General features: G+C 49.6%; 38 non-coding genes across 38 annotated transcripts; all 38 read right to left on the reverse strand.

Annotated features, from left to right (window-relative positions):
* Positions 1–198: 198 nt before the first annotated feature.
* LOC149764260 (5S ribosomal RNA) lies at positions 199–317 on the reverse strand. Its single transcript, XR_016412323.1, has one exon. It is a non-coding gene; the product is annotated as a 5S ribosomal RNA (ribosomal RNA).
* A 246-nt stretch (positions 318–563) lies between these two features.
* LOC149764261 (5S ribosomal RNA) lies at positions 564–682 on the reverse strand. Its single transcript, XR_016411152.1, has one exon. It is a non-coding gene; the product is annotated as a 5S ribosomal RNA (ribosomal RNA).
* A 246-nt stretch (positions 683–928) lies between these two features.
* Positions 929–1,047, reverse strand: LOC149764262 (5S ribosomal RNA). The gene has a single exon (XR_016411153.1). It is a non-coding gene; the product is annotated as a 5S ribosomal RNA (ribosomal RNA).
* A 246-nt stretch (positions 1,048–1,293) lies between these two features.
* LOC149764263 (5S ribosomal RNA) lies at positions 1,294–1,412 on the reverse strand. Its single transcript, XR_016405862.1, has one exon. It is a non-coding gene; the product is annotated as a 5S ribosomal RNA (ribosomal RNA).
* A 246-nt stretch (positions 1,413–1,658) lies between these two features.
* LOC149764264 (5S ribosomal RNA) lies at positions 1,659–1,777 on the reverse strand. The gene has a single exon (XR_016402767.1). It is a non-coding gene; the product is annotated as a 5S ribosomal RNA (ribosomal RNA).
* A 246-nt stretch (positions 1,778–2,023) lies between these two features.
* Positions 2,024–2,142, reverse strand: LOC149764265 (5S ribosomal RNA). The gene has a single exon (XR_016411154.1). It is a non-coding gene; the product is annotated as a 5S ribosomal RNA (ribosomal RNA).
* Positions 2,143–2,388: 246 nt separating this feature from the next.
* Positions 2,389–2,507, reverse strand: LOC149764266 (5S ribosomal RNA). The gene has a single exon (XR_016411155.1). It is a non-coding gene; the product is annotated as a 5S ribosomal RNA (ribosomal RNA).
* A 246-nt stretch (positions 2,508–2,753) lies between these two features.
* On the reverse strand, positions 2,754–2,872 carry LOC149764267 (5S ribosomal RNA). Its single transcript, XR_016411156.1, has one exon. It is a non-coding gene; the product is annotated as a 5S ribosomal RNA (ribosomal RNA).
* A 246-nt stretch (positions 2,873–3,118) lies between these two features.
* On the reverse strand, positions 3,119–3,237 carry LOC149764268 (5S ribosomal RNA). The gene has a single exon (XR_016412565.1). It is a non-coding gene; the product is annotated as a 5S ribosomal RNA (ribosomal RNA).
* Positions 3,238–3,484: 247 nt separating this feature from the next.
* Positions 3,485–3,603, reverse strand: LOC149764269 (5S ribosomal RNA). The gene has a single exon (XR_016407503.1). It is a non-coding gene; the product is annotated as a 5S ribosomal RNA (ribosomal RNA).
* Positions 3,604–3,849: 246 nt separating this feature from the next.
* LOC149764270 (5S ribosomal RNA) lies at positions 3,850–3,968 on the reverse strand. The gene has a single exon (XR_016411157.1). It is a non-coding gene; the product is annotated as a 5S ribosomal RNA (ribosomal RNA).
* A 246-nt stretch (positions 3,969–4,214) lies between these two features.
* On the reverse strand, positions 4,215–4,333 carry LOC149764271 (5S ribosomal RNA). Its single transcript, XR_016411158.1, has one exon. It is a non-coding gene; the product is annotated as a 5S ribosomal RNA (ribosomal RNA).
* Positions 4,334–4,579: 246 nt separating this feature from the next.
* LOC149764272 (5S ribosomal RNA) lies at positions 4,580–4,698 on the reverse strand. The gene has a single exon (XR_016411159.1). It is a non-coding gene; the product is annotated as a 5S ribosomal RNA (ribosomal RNA).
* A 246-nt stretch (positions 4,699–4,944) lies between these two features.
* Positions 4,945–5,063, reverse strand: LOC149764273 (5S ribosomal RNA). The gene has a single exon (XR_016412566.1). It is a non-coding gene; the product is annotated as a 5S ribosomal RNA (ribosomal RNA).
* A 247-nt stretch (positions 5,064–5,310) lies between these two features.
* Positions 5,311–5,429, reverse strand: LOC149764274 (5S ribosomal RNA). The gene has a single exon (XR_016407504.1). It is a non-coding gene; the product is annotated as a 5S ribosomal RNA (ribosomal RNA).
* Positions 5,430–5,675: 246 nt separating this feature from the next.
* LOC149764275 (5S ribosomal RNA) lies at positions 5,676–5,794 on the reverse strand. The gene has a single exon (XR_016411161.1). It is a non-coding gene; the product is annotated as a 5S ribosomal RNA (ribosomal RNA).
* A 246-nt stretch (positions 5,795–6,040) lies between these two features.
* On the reverse strand, positions 6,041–6,159 carry LOC149764276 (5S ribosomal RNA). Its single transcript, XR_016412324.1, has one exon. It is a non-coding gene; the product is annotated as a 5S ribosomal RNA (ribosomal RNA).
* Positions 6,160–6,407: 248 nt separating this feature from the next.
* Positions 6,408–6,526, reverse strand: LOC149764277 (5S ribosomal RNA). The gene has a single exon (XR_016412325.1). It is a non-coding gene; the product is annotated as a 5S ribosomal RNA (ribosomal RNA).
* A 248-nt stretch (positions 6,527–6,774) lies between these two features.
* On the reverse strand, positions 6,775–6,893 carry LOC149764278 (5S ribosomal RNA). The gene has a single exon (XR_016412326.1). It is a non-coding gene; the product is annotated as a 5S ribosomal RNA (ribosomal RNA).
* A 246-nt stretch (positions 6,894–7,139) lies between these two features.
* On the reverse strand, positions 7,140–7,258 carry LOC149764279 (5S ribosomal RNA). Its single transcript, XR_016411162.1, has one exon. It is a non-coding gene; the product is annotated as a 5S ribosomal RNA (ribosomal RNA).
* Positions 7,259–7,504: 246 nt separating this feature from the next.
* Positions 7,505–7,623, reverse strand: LOC149764280 (5S ribosomal RNA). Its single transcript, XR_016411163.1, has one exon. It is a non-coding gene; the product is annotated as a 5S ribosomal RNA (ribosomal RNA).
* A 246-nt stretch (positions 7,624–7,869) lies between these two features.
* On the reverse strand, positions 7,870–7,988 carry LOC149764281 (5S ribosomal RNA). Its single transcript, XR_016405863.1, has one exon. It is a non-coding gene; the product is annotated as a 5S ribosomal RNA (ribosomal RNA).
* Positions 7,989–8,234: 246 nt separating this feature from the next.
* Positions 8,235–8,353, reverse strand: LOC149764282 (5S ribosomal RNA). Its single transcript, XR_016411164.1, has one exon. It is a non-coding gene; the product is annotated as a 5S ribosomal RNA (ribosomal RNA).
* A 246-nt stretch (positions 8,354–8,599) lies between these two features.
* LOC149764283 (5S ribosomal RNA) lies at positions 8,600–8,718 on the reverse strand. Its single transcript, XR_016411165.1, has one exon. It is a non-coding gene; the product is annotated as a 5S ribosomal RNA (ribosomal RNA).
* Positions 8,719–8,964: 246 nt separating this feature from the next.
* LOC149764284 (5S ribosomal RNA) lies at positions 8,965–9,083 on the reverse strand. Its single transcript, XR_016411166.1, has one exon. It is a non-coding gene; the product is annotated as a 5S ribosomal RNA (ribosomal RNA).
* Positions 9,084–9,329: 246 nt separating this feature from the next.
* Positions 9,330–9,448, reverse strand: LOC149764285 (5S ribosomal RNA). Its single transcript, XR_016411167.1, has one exon. It is a non-coding gene; the product is annotated as a 5S ribosomal RNA (ribosomal RNA).
* A 246-nt stretch (positions 9,449–9,694) lies between these two features.
* LOC149764286 (5S ribosomal RNA) lies at positions 9,695–9,813 on the reverse strand. The gene has a single exon (XR_016412568.1). It is a non-coding gene; the product is annotated as a 5S ribosomal RNA (ribosomal RNA).
* Positions 9,814–10,060: 247 nt separating this feature from the next.
* LOC149764287 (5S ribosomal RNA) lies at positions 10,061–10,179 on the reverse strand. Its single transcript, XR_016407505.1, has one exon. It is a non-coding gene; the product is annotated as a 5S ribosomal RNA (ribosomal RNA).
* A 246-nt stretch (positions 10,180–10,425) lies between these two features.
* Positions 10,426–10,544, reverse strand: LOC149764288 (5S ribosomal RNA). The gene has a single exon (XR_016411168.1). It is a non-coding gene; the product is annotated as a 5S ribosomal RNA (ribosomal RNA).
* A 246-nt stretch (positions 10,545–10,790) lies between these two features.
* LOC149764289 (5S ribosomal RNA) lies at positions 10,791–10,909 on the reverse strand. Its single transcript, XR_016411169.1, has one exon. It is a non-coding gene; the product is annotated as a 5S ribosomal RNA (ribosomal RNA).
* Positions 10,910–11,155: 246 nt separating this feature from the next.
* On the reverse strand, positions 11,156–11,274 carry LOC149764290 (5S ribosomal RNA). The gene has a single exon (XR_016411170.1). It is a non-coding gene; the product is annotated as a 5S ribosomal RNA (ribosomal RNA).
* Positions 11,275–11,520: 246 nt separating this feature from the next.
* On the reverse strand, positions 11,521–11,639 carry LOC149764291 (5S ribosomal RNA). Its single transcript, XR_016412569.1, has one exon. It is a non-coding gene; the product is annotated as a 5S ribosomal RNA (ribosomal RNA).
* A 247-nt stretch (positions 11,640–11,886) lies between these two features.
* LOC149764292 (5S ribosomal RNA) lies at positions 11,887–12,005 on the reverse strand. The gene has a single exon (XR_016407506.1). It is a non-coding gene; the product is annotated as a 5S ribosomal RNA (ribosomal RNA).
* A 246-nt stretch (positions 12,006–12,251) lies between these two features.
* Positions 12,252–12,370, reverse strand: LOC149764293 (5S ribosomal RNA). The gene has a single exon (XR_016411172.1). It is a non-coding gene; the product is annotated as a 5S ribosomal RNA (ribosomal RNA).
* A 246-nt stretch (positions 12,371–12,616) lies between these two features.
* Positions 12,617–12,735, reverse strand: LOC149764294 (5S ribosomal RNA). The gene has a single exon (XR_016412327.1). It is a non-coding gene; the product is annotated as a 5S ribosomal RNA (ribosomal RNA).
* A 248-nt stretch (positions 12,736–12,983) lies between these two features.
* Positions 12,984–13,102, reverse strand: LOC149764295 (5S ribosomal RNA). Its single transcript, XR_016412329.1, has one exon. It is a non-coding gene; the product is annotated as a 5S ribosomal RNA (ribosomal RNA).
* Positions 13,103–13,350: 248 nt separating this feature from the next.
* On the reverse strand, positions 13,351–13,469 carry LOC149764296 (5S ribosomal RNA). The gene has a single exon (XR_016412330.1). It is a non-coding gene; the product is annotated as a 5S ribosomal RNA (ribosomal RNA).
* Positions 13,470–13,715: 246 nt separating this feature from the next.
* Positions 13,716–13,834, reverse strand: LOC149764297 (5S ribosomal RNA). The gene has a single exon (XR_016411173.1). It is a non-coding gene; the product is annotated as a 5S ribosomal RNA (ribosomal RNA).
* Positions 13,835–14,048: the final 214 nt, after the last annotated feature.

Here is a 14,048-nt window from a genome sequence, read left to right on the forward strand (position 1 = left end):
GGCCCGAGACATTCGCGCCGCCGGGGCCGTTCTGGCGTAGGATTCAACGCGCTGGTCCCGCTATGCGGCATGGCACCGCCAGTCTCCGGACTCAGTTTATTTTCGGGGGAAAAAAATTATCCGAAGAGGAAAAGCCAAAAGCCGAAAAATTAAAAATAAATATTATCAAAAAATAAAAAAGTGGAGAAAAAAATAAAAAGGGTGCAACACGAGGACTTCCCAGGGGGTCACCCATCCTAGTACTACTCTCGCCCAAGCACGCTTAACTGCGGAGTTCTGATGGGATCCGGTGCATTAGTGCTGGTATGATCGCACCCATGACATGCCCTTCGAAACTCCCTTTTATGACAAAGCAGCAGACCTCGACGGCCCGAGACATTCGCGCTGCCGGGGCCGTTCTGGCGTAGGATTCAACGCGCTGTTCCGCTATGCGGCATGGCACCGCGAGTCTCCGGACTCAGTTTATTTTCGGGGGAAAAAAATTATCCGAAGAGGAAAAGCCAAAAGCCGAAAAATTAAAAATAAATATTATCAAAAAATAAAAAAGCGGGCAAAAAATAAAAGGGGTGCAACACGAGGACTTCCCAGGGGGTCACCCATCCTAGTACTACTCTCGCCCAAGCACGCTTAACTGCGGAGTTCTGATGGGATCCGGTGCATTAGTGCTGGTATGATCGCACCCATGACATGCCCATCGAAACACCCTTTTATGACAAAGCAGCAGACCTCGACGGCCCGAGACATTCGCGCTGCCGGGGCCGTTCTGGCGTAGGATTCAACGCGCTGTTCCGCTATGCGGCATGGCACCGCGAGTCTCCGGACTCAGTTTATTTTCGGGGGAAAAAAATTATCCGAAGAGGAAAAGCCAAAAGCCGAAAAATTAAAAATAAATATTATCAAAAAATAAAAAAGCGGGCAAAAAATAAAAGGGGTGCAACACGAGGACTTCCCAGGGGGTCACCCATCCTAGTACTACTCTCGCCCAAGCACGCTTAACTGCGGAGTTCTGATGGGATCCGGTGCATTAGTGCTGGTATGATCGCACCCATGACATGCCCTTCGAAACTCCCTTTTATGACAAAGCAGCAGACCTCGACGGCCCGAGACATTCGCGCTGCCGGGGCCGTTCTGGCGTAGGATTCAACGCGCTGTTCCGCTATGCGGCATGGCACCGCGAGCCTCCGGACTCAGTTTATTTTCGAGGGAAAAAAATTATCCGAAGTGGAAAAGCCAAAAGCCGAAAAATTAAAAATAAATATTATCAAAAAATAAAAAAGCGGGCAAAAAATAAAAGGGGTGCAACACGAGGACTTCCCAGGGGGTCACCCATCCTAGTACAACTCTCGCCCAAGCACGCTTAACTGCGGAGTTCTGATAGGATCCGGTGCATTAGTGCTGGTATGATTGCACCCAAGACATGCCCTTCGAAACTCCCTTTTATGACAAAGCAGCAGACCTCGACGGCCCGAGACATTCGCGCTGCCGGGGCCGTTCTGGCGTAGGATTCAACACGCTCTTCCGCTATGCGGCATGGCACCGCCAGTCTCCGGACTCAGTTTATTTTCGGGGGAAAAAAATTATCCGAAGAGGAAAAGCCAAAAGCCGAAAAATAAAAAATAAATGTTGTCAAAAAATAAAAAAGCGGGCAAAAAATAAAAGGGGTGCAACACGAGGACTTCCCAGGGGGTCACCCATCCTAGTACTACTCTCGCCCAAGCACGCTTAACTGCGGAGTTCTGATGGGATCTGGTGCATTAGTGCTGGTATGATCGCACCCATGACATGCCCTTCGAAACTCCCTTTTATGACAAAGCAGCAGACCTTGACGGCCCGAGACATTCGCGCTGCCGGGGCCATTCTGGCGTAGGATTCAACGCGCTGTTCCGCTATGCGGCATGGCACCGCCAGTCTCCGGACTCAGTTTATTTTCGGGGGGAAAAAATTATCCGAAGAGGAAAAGCCAAAAGCCGAAAAATAAAAAATAAATGTTGTCAAAAAATAAAAAAGCGGGCAAAAAATAAAAGGGGTGCAACACGAGGACTTCCCAGGGGGTCACCCATCCTAGTACTACTCTCGCCCAAGCACGCTTAACTGCGGAGTTCTGATGGGATCCGGTGCATTAGTGCTGGTATGATCGCACCCATGACATGCCCTTCGAAACTCCCTTTTATGACAAAGCAGCAGACCTTGACGGCCCGAGACATTCGCGCTGCCGGGGCCATTCTGGCGTAGGATTCAACGCGCTGTTCCGCTATGCGGCATGGCACCGCCAGTCTCCGGACTCAGTTTATTTTCGGGGGGAAAAAATTATCCGAAGAGGAAAAGCCAAAAGCCAAAAAATTAAAAATAAATATTATCAAAAAATAAAAAAGCGGGCAAAAAATAAAAGGGGTGCAACACGAGGACTTCCCAGGGGGTCACCCATCCTAGTACTACTCTCGCCCAAGCACGCTTAACTGCGGAGTTCTGATGGGATCCGGTGCATTAGTGCTGGTATGATCGCACCCATGACATGCCCATCGAAACACCCTTTTATGACAAAGCAGCAGACCTCGACGGCCCGAGACATTCGCGCTGCCGGGGCCGTTCTGGCGTAGGATTCAACGCGCTGTTCCGCTATGCGGCATGGCACCGCGAGTCTCCGGACTCAGTTTATTTTCGGGGGAAAAAAATTATCCGAAGAGGAAAAGCCAAAAGCCGAAAAATTAAAAATAAATATTATCAAAAAATAAAAAAGCGGGCAAAAAATAAAAGGGGTGCAACACGAGGACTTCCCAGGGGGTCACCCATCCTAGTACTACTCTCGCCCAAGCACGCTTAACTGCGGAGTTCTGATGGGATCCGGTGCATTAGTGCTGGTATGATCGCACCCATGACATGCCCATCGAAACACCCTTTTATGACAAAGCAGCAGACCTCGACGGCCCGAGACATTCGCGCTGCCGGGGCCGTTCTGGCGTAGGATTCAATGCGCTGTTCCGCTATGCGGCATGGCACCGCGAGTCTCCGGACTCAGTTTATTTTCGAGGGAAAAAAATTATCCGAAGAGGAAAAGCCAAAAGCCAAACAATTAAAGATAAATGTTATCAAAAAAGAAAAAAGCGGGCAAAAAATAAAAGGGGTGCAACACGAGGACTTCCCATGGGGTCACCCATCCTAGTACTACTCTCGCCCAAGCACGCTTAACTGCGGAGTTCTGATGGGATCCGGTGCATTAGTGCTGGTATGATCGCACCCATGATATGCCCTTCGAAACTCCCTTTTATGACAAAGCAGCAGACCTCGACGGCCCGAGACATTCGCGCTGCCGGGGCCGTTCTGGCGTAGGATTCAACGCGCTAGTCCCGCTCTGTGGCATGGCACCGCCAGTCTCCGGACTCAGTTTATTGTCGGGGGAAAAAAATTATCCTAAGAGGAAAAGCCAAAAGCCAAAAAATTAAAAATAAATATTATCAAAAAATAAAAAAGCGGGCAAAAAATAAAAAGGGTGCAACATGAGGACTTCCCAGGGGGTCACCCATCCTAGTACTACTCTCGCCCAAGCACGCTTAACTGCGGAGTTCTGATAGGATCCGGTGCATTAGTGCTGGTATGATCGCACCCAAGACATGCCCTTCGAAACTCCCTTTTATGACAAAGCAGCAGACCTCGACGGCCCGAGACATTCGCGCTGCCGGGGCCATTCTGGCGTAGGATTCAACACGCTGTTCCGCTATGCGGCATGGCGCCGCCAGTCTCCGGACTCAGTTTATTTTCGGGGGAAAAAAATTATCCGAAGAGAAAAAGCCAAAAGCCGAAAAATAAAAAATAAATGTTATCAAAAAATAAAAAAGCGGGCAAAAAATAAAAGGGGTGCAACACGAGGACTTCCCAGGGGGTCACCCATCCTAGTACTACTCTCGCCCAAGCACGCTTAACTGCGGAGTTCTGATGGGATCCGGTGCATTAGTGCTGGTATGATCGCACCCATGACATGCCCTTCGAAACTCCCTTTTATGACAAAGCAGCAGACCTCGACGGCCCGAGACATTCGCGCTGCCGGGGCCGTTCTGGCGTAGGATTCAACGCGCTGTTCCGCTATGCGGCATGGCACCGCCAGTCTCCGGACTCAGTTTATTTTCGGGGGGAAAAAATTATCCGAAGAGGAAAAGCCAAAAGCCAAAAAATTAAAAATAAATATTATCAAAAAATAAAAAAGCGGGCAAAAAATAAAAGGGGTGCAACACGAGGACTTCCCAGGGGGTCACCCATCCTAGTACTACTCTCGCCCAAGCACGCTTAACTGCGGAGTTCTGATGGGATCCGGTGCATTAGTGCTGGTATGATCGCACCCATGACATGCCCATCGAAACACCCTTTTATGACAAAGCAGCAGACCTCGACGGCCCGAGACATTCGCGCTGCCGGGGCCGTTCTGGCGTAGGATTCAACGCGCTGTTCCGCTATGCGGCATGGCACCGCGAGTCTCCGGACTCAGTTTATTTTCGGGGGAAAAAAATTATCCGAAGAGGAAAAGCCAAAAGCCGAAAAATTAAAAATAAATATTATCAAAAAATAAAAAAGCGGGCAAAAAATAAAAGGGGTGCAACACGAGGACTTCCCAGGGGGTCACCCATCCTAGTACTACTCTCGCCCAAGCACGCTTAACTGCGGAGTTCTGATGGGATCCGGTGCATTAGTGCTGGTATGATCGCACCCATGACATGCCCATCGAAACACCCTTTTATGACAAAGCAGCAGACCTCGACGGCCCGAGACATTCGCGCTGCCGGGGCCGTTCTGGCGTAGGATTCAATGCGCTGTTCCGCTATGCGGCATGGCACCGCGAGTCTCCGGACTCAGTTTATTTTCGAGGGAAAAAAATTATCCGAAGAGGAAAAGCCAAAAGCCAAACAATTAAAGATAAATGTTATCAAAAAAGAAAAAAGCGGGCAAAAAATAAAAGGGGTGCAACACGAGGACTTCCCATGGGGTCACCCATCCTAGTACTACTCTCGCCCAAGCACGCTTAACTGCGGAGTTCTGATGGGATCCGGTGCATTAGTGCTGGTATGATCGCACCCATGATATGCCCTTCGAAACTCCCTTTTATGACAAAGCAGCAGACCTCGACGGCCCGAGACATTCGCGCTGCCGGGGCCGTTCTGGCGTAGGATTCAACGCGCTAGTCCCGCTCTGCGGCATGGCACCGCCAGTCTCCGGACTCAGTTTATTGTCGGGGGAAAAAAATTATCCTAAGAGGAAAAGCCAAAAGCCAAAAAATTAAAAATAAATATTATCAAAAAATAAAAAAGCGGGCAAAAAATAAAAAGGGTGCAACATGAGGACTTCCCAGGGGGTCACCCATCCTAGTACTACTCTCGCCCAAGCACGCTTAACTGCGGAGTTCTGATAGGATCCGGTGCATTAGTGCTGGTATGATCGCACCCAAGACATGCCCTTCGAAACTCCCTTTTATGACAAAGCAGCAGACCTCGACGGCCCGAGACATTCGCGCTGCCGGGGCCATTCTGGCGTAGGATTCAACACGCTGTTCCGCTATGCGGCATGGCGCCGCCAGTCTCCGGACTCAGTTTATTTTCGGGGGAAAAAAATTATCCGAAGAGAAAAAGCCAAAAGCCGAAAAATAAAAAATAAATGTTATCAAAAAATAAAAAAGCGGGCAAAAAATAAAAGGGGTGCAACACGAGGACTTCCCAGGGGGTCACCCATCCTAGTACTACTCTCGCCCAAGCACGCTTAACTGCGGAGTTCTGATGGGATCCGGTGCATTAGTGCTGGTATGATCGCACCCATGACATGCCCTTCGAAACTCCCTTTTATGACAAAGCAGCAGACCTCGACGGCCCGAGACATTCGCGCTGCCGGGGCCGTTCTGGCGTAGGATTCAACGCGCTGTTCCGCTATGCGGCATGGCACCGCCAGTCTCCGGACTCAGTTTATTTTCGGGGGGAAAAAATTATCCGAAGAGGAAAAGCCAAAAGCCAAAAAATTAAAAATAAATATTATCAAAAAATAAAAAAGCGGGCAAAAAATAAAAAGGGTGCAACACGAGGACTTCCCAGGGGGTCACCCATCCTAGTACTACTCTCGCCCAAGCACGCTTAACTGCGGAGTTCTGATGGGATCCGGTGCATTAGTGCTGGTATGATCGCACCCATGACATGCCCATCGAAACTCCCTTTTATGACAAAGCAGCAGACCTCGACGGCCCGAGACATTCGCGCCGCCGGGGCCGTTCTGGCGTAGGATTCAACGCGCTATTCCCGCTATGCGGCATGGCACCGCCAGTCTCCGGACTCAGTTTATTTTCGGGGGAAAAAAAATATCCGAAGAGGAAAAGCCAAAAGCCGAAAAATTAAAAATAAATATTATCAAAAAATAAAAAAGTGGAGAAAAAAATAAAAAGGGTGCAACACGAGGACTTCCCAGGGGGTCACCCATCCTAGTACTACTCTCGCCCAAGCACGCTTAACTGCGGAGTTCTGATGGGATCCGGTGCATTAGTGCTGGTATGATCGCACCCATGACATGCCCATCGAAACTCCCTTTTATGACAAAGCAGCAGACCTCGACGGCCCGAGACATTCGCGCCGCCGGGGCCGTTCTGGCGTAGGATTCAACGCGCTATTCCCGCTATGCGGCATGGCACCGCCAGTCTCCGGACTCAGTTTATTTTCGGGGGAAAAAAAATATCCGAAGAGGAAAAGCCAAAAGCCGAAAAATTAAAAATAAATATTATCAAAAAATAAAAAAGTGGAGAAAAAAATAAAAAGGGTGCAACACGAGGACTTCCCAGGGGGTCACCCATCCTAGTACTACTCTCGCCCAAGCACGCTTAACTGCGGAGTTCTGATGGGATCCGGTGCATTAGTGCTGGTATGATCGCACCCATGACATGCCCTTCGAAACTCCCTTTTATGACAAAGCAGCAGACCTCGACGGCCCGAGACATTCGCGCTGCCGGGGCCGTTCTGGCGTAGGATTCAACGCGCTGTTCCGCTATGCGGCATGGCACCGCGAGTCTCCGGACTCAGTTTATTTTCGGGGGAAAAAAATTATCCGAAGAGGAAAAGCCAAAAGCCGAAAAATTAAAAATAAATATTATCAAAAAATAAAAAAGCGGGCAAAAAATAAAAGGGGTGCAACACGAGGACTTCCCAGGGGGTCACCCATCCTAGTACTACTCTCGCCCAAGCACGCTTAACTGCGGAGTTCTGATGGGATCCGGTGCATTAGTGCTGGTATGATCGCACCCATGACATGCCCATCGAAACACCCTTTTATGACAAAGCAGCAGACCTCGACGGCCCGAGACATTCGCGCTGCCGGGGCCGTTCTGGCGTAGGATTCAACGCGCTGTTCCGCTATGCGGCATGGCACCGCGAGTCTCCGGACTCAGTTTATTTTCGGGGGAAAAAAATTATCCGAAGAGGAAAAGCCAAAAGCCGAAAAATTAAAAATAAATATTATCAAAAAATAAAAAAGCGGGCAAAAAATAAAAGGGGTGCAACACGAGGACTTCCCAGGGGGTCACCCATCCTAGTACTACTCTCGCCCAAGCACGCTTAACTGCGGAGTTCTGATGGGATCCGGTGCATTAGTGCTGGTATGATCGCACCCATGACATGCCCTTCGAAACTCCCTTTTATGACAAAGCAGCAGACCTCGACGGCCCGAGACATTCGCGCTGCCGGGGCCGTTCTGGCGTAGGATTCAACGCGCTGTTCCGCTATGCGGCATGGCACCGCGAGCCTCCGGACTCAGTTTATTTTCGAGGGAAAAAAATTATCCGAAGTGGAAAAGCCAAAAGCCGAAAAATTAAAAATAAATATTATCAAAAAATAAAAAAGCGGGCAAAAAATAAAAGGGGTGCAACACGAGGACTTCCCAGGGGGTCACCCATCCTAGTACAACTCTCGCCCAAGCACGCTTAACTGCGGAGTTCTGATAGGATCCGGTGCATTAGTGCTGGTATGATTGCACCCAAGACATGCCCTTCGAAACTCCCTTTTATGACAAAGCAGCAGACCTCGACGGCCCGAGACATTCGCGCTGCCGGGGCCGTTCTGGCGTAGGATTCAACACGCTCTTCCGCTATGCGGCATGGCACCGCCAGTCTCCGGACTCAGTTTATTTTCGGGGGAAAAAAATTATCCGAAGAGGAAAAGCCAAAAGCCGAAAAATAAAAAATAAATGTTGTCAAAAAATAAAAAAGCGGGCAAAAAATAAAAGGGGTGCAACACGAGGACTTCCCAGGGGGTCACCCATCCTAGTACTACTCTCGCCCAAGCACGCTTAACTGCGGAGTTCTGATGGGATCCGGTGCATTAGTGCTGGTATGATCGCACCCATGACATGCCCTTCGAAACTCCCTTTTATGACAAAGCAGCAGACCTTGACGGCCCGAGACATTCGCGCTGCCGGGGCCATTCTGGCGTAGGATTCAACGCGCTGTTCCGCTATGCGGCATGGCACCGCCAGTCTCCGGACTCAGTTTATTTTCGGGGGGAAAAAATTATCCGAAGAGGAAAAGCCAAAAGCCGAAAAATAAAAAATAAATGTTGTCAAAAAATAAAAAAGCGGGCAAAAAATAAAAGGGGTGCAACACGAGGACTTCCCAGGGGGTCACCCATCCTAGTACTACTCTCGCCCAAGCACGCTTAACTGCGGAGTTCTGATGGGATCCGGTGCATTAGTGCTGGTATGATCGCACCCATGACATGCCCTTCGAAACTCCCTTTTATGACAAAGCAGCAGACCTTGACGGCCCGAGACATTCGCGCTGCCGGGGCCATTCTGGCGTAGGATTCAACGCGCTGTTCCGCTATGCGGCATGGCACCGCCAGTCTCCGGACTCAGTTTATTTTCGGGGGGAAAAAATTATCCGAAGAGGAAAAGCCAAAAGCCAAAAAATTAAAAATAAATATTATCAAAAAATAAAAAAGCGGGCAAAAAATAAAAGGGGTGCAACACGAGGACTTCCCAGGGGGTCACCCATCCTAGTACTACTCTCGCCCAAGCACGCTTAACTGCGGAGTTCTGATGGGATCCGGTGCATTAGTGCTGGTATGATCGCACCCATGACATGCCCATCGAAACACCCTTTTATGACAAAGCAGCAGACCTCGACGGCCCGAGACATTCGCGCTGCCGGGGCCGTTCTGGCGTAGGATTCAACGCGCTGTTCCGCTATGCGGCATGGCACCGCGAGTCTCCGGACTCAGTTTATTTTCGGGGGAAAAAAATTATCCGAAGAGGAAAAGCCAAAAGCCGAAAAATTAAAAATAAATATTATCAAAAAATAAAAAAGCGGGCAAAAAATAAAAGGGGTGCAACACGAGGACTTCCCAGGGGGTCACCCATCCTAGTACTACTCTCGCCCAAGCACGCTTAACTGCGGAGTTCTGATGGGATCCGGTGCATTAGTGCTGGTATGATCGCACCCATGACATGCCCATCGAAACACCCTTTTATGACAAAGCAGCAGACCTCGACGGCCCGAGACATTCGCGCTGCCGGGGCCGTTCTGGCGTAGGATTCAATGCGCTGTTCCGCTATGCGGCATGGCACCGCGAGTCTCCGGACTCAGTTTATTTTCGAGGGAAAAAAATTATCCGAAGAGGAAAAGCCAAAAGCCAAACAATTAAAGATAAATGTTATCAAAAAAGAAAAAAGCGGGCAAAAAATAAAAGGGGTGCAACACGAGGACTTCCCATGGGGTCACCCATCCTAGTACTACTCTCGCCCAAGCACGCTTAACTGCGGAGTTCTGATGGGATCCGGTGCATTAGTGCTGGTATGATCGCACCCATGATATGCCCTTCGAAACTCCCTTTTATGACAAAGCAGCAGACCTCGACGGCCCGAGACATTCGCGCTGCCGGGGCCGTTCTGGCGTAGGATTCAACGCGCTAGTCCCGCTCTGTGGCATGGCACCGCCAGTCTCCGGACTCAGTTTATTGTCGGGGGAAAAAAATTATCCTAAGAGGAAAAGCCAAAAGCCAAAAAATTAAAAATAAATATTATCAAAAAATAAAAAAGCGGGCAAAAAATAAAAAGGGTGCAACATGAGGACTTCCCAGGGGGTCACCCATCCTAGTACTACTCTCGCCCAAGCACGCTTAACTGCGGAGTTCTGATAGGATCCGGTGCATTAGTGCTGGTATGATCGCACCCAAGACATGCCCTTCGAAACTCCCTTTTATGACAAAGCAGCAGACCTCGACGGCCCGAGACATTCGCGCTGCCGGGGCCATTCTGGCGTAGGATTCAACACGCTGTTCCGCTATGCGGCATGGCGCCGCCAGTCTCCGGACTCAGTTTATTTTCGGGGGAAAAAAATTATCCGAAGAGAAAAAGCCAAAAGCCGAAAAATAAAAAATAAATGTTATCAAAAAATAAAAAAGCGGGCAAAAAATAAAAGGGGTGCAACACGAGGACTTCCCAGGGGGTCACCCATCCTAGTACTACTCTCGCCCAAGCACGCTTAACTGCGGAGTTCTGATGGGATCCGGTGCATTAGTGCTGGTATGATCGCACCCATGACATGCCCTTCGAAACTCCCTTTTATGACAAAGCAGCAGACCTCGACGGCCCGAGACATTCGCGCTGCCGGGGCCGTTCTGGCGTAGGATTCAACGCGCTGTTCCGCTATGCGGCATGGCACCGCCAGTCTCCGGACTCAGTTTATTTTCGGGGGGAAAAAATTATCCGAAGAGGAAAAGCCAAAAGCCAAAAAATTAAAAATAAATATTATCAAAAAATAAAAAAGCGGGCAAAAAATAAAAGGGGTGCAACACGAGGACTTCCCAGGGGGTCACCCATCCTAGTACTACTCTCGCCCAAGCACGCTTAACTGCGGAGTTCTGATGGGATCCGGTGCATTAGTGCTGGTATGATCGCACCCATGACATGCCCATCGAAACACCCTTTTATGACAAAGCAGCAGACCTCGACGGCCCGAGACATTCGCGCTGCCGGGGCCGTTCTGGCGTAGGATTCAACGCGCTGTTCCGCTATGCGGCATGGCACCGCGAGTCTCCGGACTCAGTTTATTTTCGGGGGAAAAAAATTATCCGAAGAGGAAAAGCCAAAAGCCGAAAAATTAAAAATAAATATTATCAAAAAATAAAAAAGCGGGCAAAAAATAAAAGGGGTGCAACACGAGGACTTCCCAGGGGGTCACCCATCCTAGTACTACTCTCGCCCAAGCACGCTTAACTGCGGAGTTCTGATGGGATCCGGTGCATTAGTGCTGGTATGATCGCACCCATGACATGCCCATCGAAACACCCTTTTATGACAAAGCAGCAGACCTCGACGGCCCGAGACATTCGCGCTGCCGGGGCCGTTCTGGCGTAGGATTCAATGCGCTGTTCCGCTATGCGGCATGGCACCGCGAGTCTCCGGACTCAGTTTATTTTCGAGGGAAAAAAATTATCCGAAGAGGAAAAGCCAAAAGCCAAACAATTAAAGATAAATGTTATCAAAAAAGAAAAAAGCGGGCAAAAAATAAAAGGGGTGCAACACGAGGACTTCCCATGGGGTCACCCATCCTAGTACTACTCTCGCCCAAGCACGCTTAACTGCGGAGTTCTGATGGGATCCGGTGCATTAGTGCTGGTATGATCGCACCCATGATATGCCCTTCGAAACTCCCTTTTATGACAAAGCAGCAGACCTCGACGGCCCGAGACATTCGCGCTGCCGGGGCCGTTCTGGCGTAGGATTCAACGCGCTAGTCCCGCTCTGCGGCATGGCACCGCCAGTCTCCGGACTCAGTTTATTGTCGGGGGAAAAAAATTATCCTAAGAGGAAAAGCCAAAAGCCAAAAAATTAAAAATAAATATTATCAAAAAATAAAAAAGCGGGCAAAAAATAAAAAGGGTGCAACATGAGGACTTCCCAGGGGGTCACCCATCCTAGTACTACTCTCGCCCAAGCACGCTTAACTGCGGAGTTCTGATAGGATCCGGTGCATTAGTGCTGGTATGATCGCACCCAAGACATGCCCTTCGAAACTCCCTTTTATGACAAAGCAGCAGACCTCGACGGCCCGAGACATTCGCGCTGCCGGGGCCATTCTGGCGTAGGATTCAACACGCTGTTCCGCTATGCGGCATGGCGCCGCCAGTCTCCGGACTCAGTTTATTTTCGGGGGAAAAAAATTATCCGAAGAGAAAAAGCCAAAAGCCGAAAAATAAAAAATAAATGTTATCAAAAAATAAAAAAGCGGGCAAAAAATAAAAGGGGTGCAACACGAGGACTTCCCAGGGGGTCACCCATCCTAGTACTACTCTCGCCCAAGCACGCTTAACTGCGGAGTTCTGATGGGATCCGGTGCATTAGTGCTGGTATGATCGCACCCATGACATGCCCTTCGAAACTCCCTTTTATGACAAAGCAGCAGACCTCGACGGCCCGAGACATTCGCGCTGCCGGGGCCGTTCTGGCGTAGGATTCAACGCGCTGTTCCGCTATGCGGCATGGCACCGCCAGTCTCCGGACTCAGTTTATTTTCGGGGGGAAAAAATTATCCGAAGAGGAAAAGCCAAAAGCCAAAAAATTAAAAATAAATATTATCAAAAAATAAAAAAGCGGGCAAAAAATAAAAAGGGTGCAACACGAGGACTTCCCAGGGGGTCACCCATCCTAGTACTACTCTCGCCCAAGCACGCTTAACTGCGGAGTTCTGATGGGATCCGGTGCATTAGTGCTGGTATGATCGCACCCATGACATGCCCATCGAAACTCCCTTTTATGACAAAGCAGCAGACCTCGACGGCCCGAGACATTCGCGCCGCCGGGGCCGTTCTGGCGTAGGATTCAACGCGCTATTCCCGCTATGCGGCATGGCACCGCCAGTCTCCGGACTCAGTTTATTTTCGGGGGAAAAAAAATATCCGAAGAGGAAAAGCCAAAAGCCGAAAAATTAAAAATAAATATTATCAAAAAATAAAAAAGTGGAGAAAAAAATAAAAAGGGTGCAACACGAGGACTTCCCAGGGGGTCACCCATCCTAGTACTACTCTCGCCCAAGCACGCTTAACTGCGGAGTTCTGATGGGATCCGGTGCATTAGTGCTGGTATGATCGCACCCATGACATGCCCATCGAAACTCCCTTTTATGACAAAGCAGCAGACCTCGACGGCCCGAGACATTCGCGCCGCCGGGGCCGTTCTGGCGTAGGATTCAACGCGCTATTCCCGCTATGCGGCATGGCACCGCCAGTCTCCGGACTCAGTTTATTTTCGGGGGAAAAAAAATATCCGAAGAGGAAAAGCCAAAAGCCGAAAAATTAAAAATAAATATTATCAAAAAATAAAAAAGTGGAGAAAAAAATAAAAAGGGTGCAACACGAGGACTTCCCAGGGGGTCACCCATCCTAGTACTACTCTCGCCCAAGCACGCTTAACTGCGGAGTTCTGATGGGATCCGGTGCATTAGTGCTGGTATGATCGCACCCATGACATGCCCTTCGAAACTCCCTTTTATGACAAAGCAGCAGACCTCGACGGCCCGAGACATTCGCGCTGCCGGGGCCGTTCTGGCGTAGGATTCAACGTGCTGTTCCGCTATGCGGCATGGCACCGCGAGTCTCCGGACTCAGTTTATTTTCTGGGGAAAAAAATTATCCGAAGAGGAAAAGCCAAAAGCCGAAAAATTAAAAATAAATATTATCAAAAAATAAAAAAGCGGGCAAAAAATAAAAGGGGTGCAACACGAGGACTTCCCAGGGGGTCACCCATCCTAGTACTACTCTCGCCCAAGCACGCTTAACTGCGGAGTTCTGATGGGATCCGGTGCATTAGTGCTGGTATGATCGCACCCATGACATGCCCTTCGAAACTCCCTTTTATGACAAAGCAGCAGACCTCGACGGCCCGAGACATTCGCGCTGCCGGGGCCGTTCTGGCGTAGGATTCAACGCGCTGTTCCGCTATGCGGCATGGCACCGCGAGCCTCCGGACTCAGTTTATTTTCGAGGGAAAAAAATTATCCGAAGTGGAAAAGCCAAAAGCCGAAAAATTAAAAATAAATATTA

The sequence above is a fragment of the Phoenix dactylifera genome, chromosome 4 (genome assembly GCF_051530095.1).
Source record: "Phoenix dactylifera cultivar Ajwa chromosome 4, Ajwa_hap1_PhDact_Kaust_v1.1, whole genome shotgun sequence".
NCBI lineage: Eukaryota > Viridiplantae > Streptophyta > Magnoliopsida > Arecales > Arecaceae > Phoenix > Phoenix dactylifera.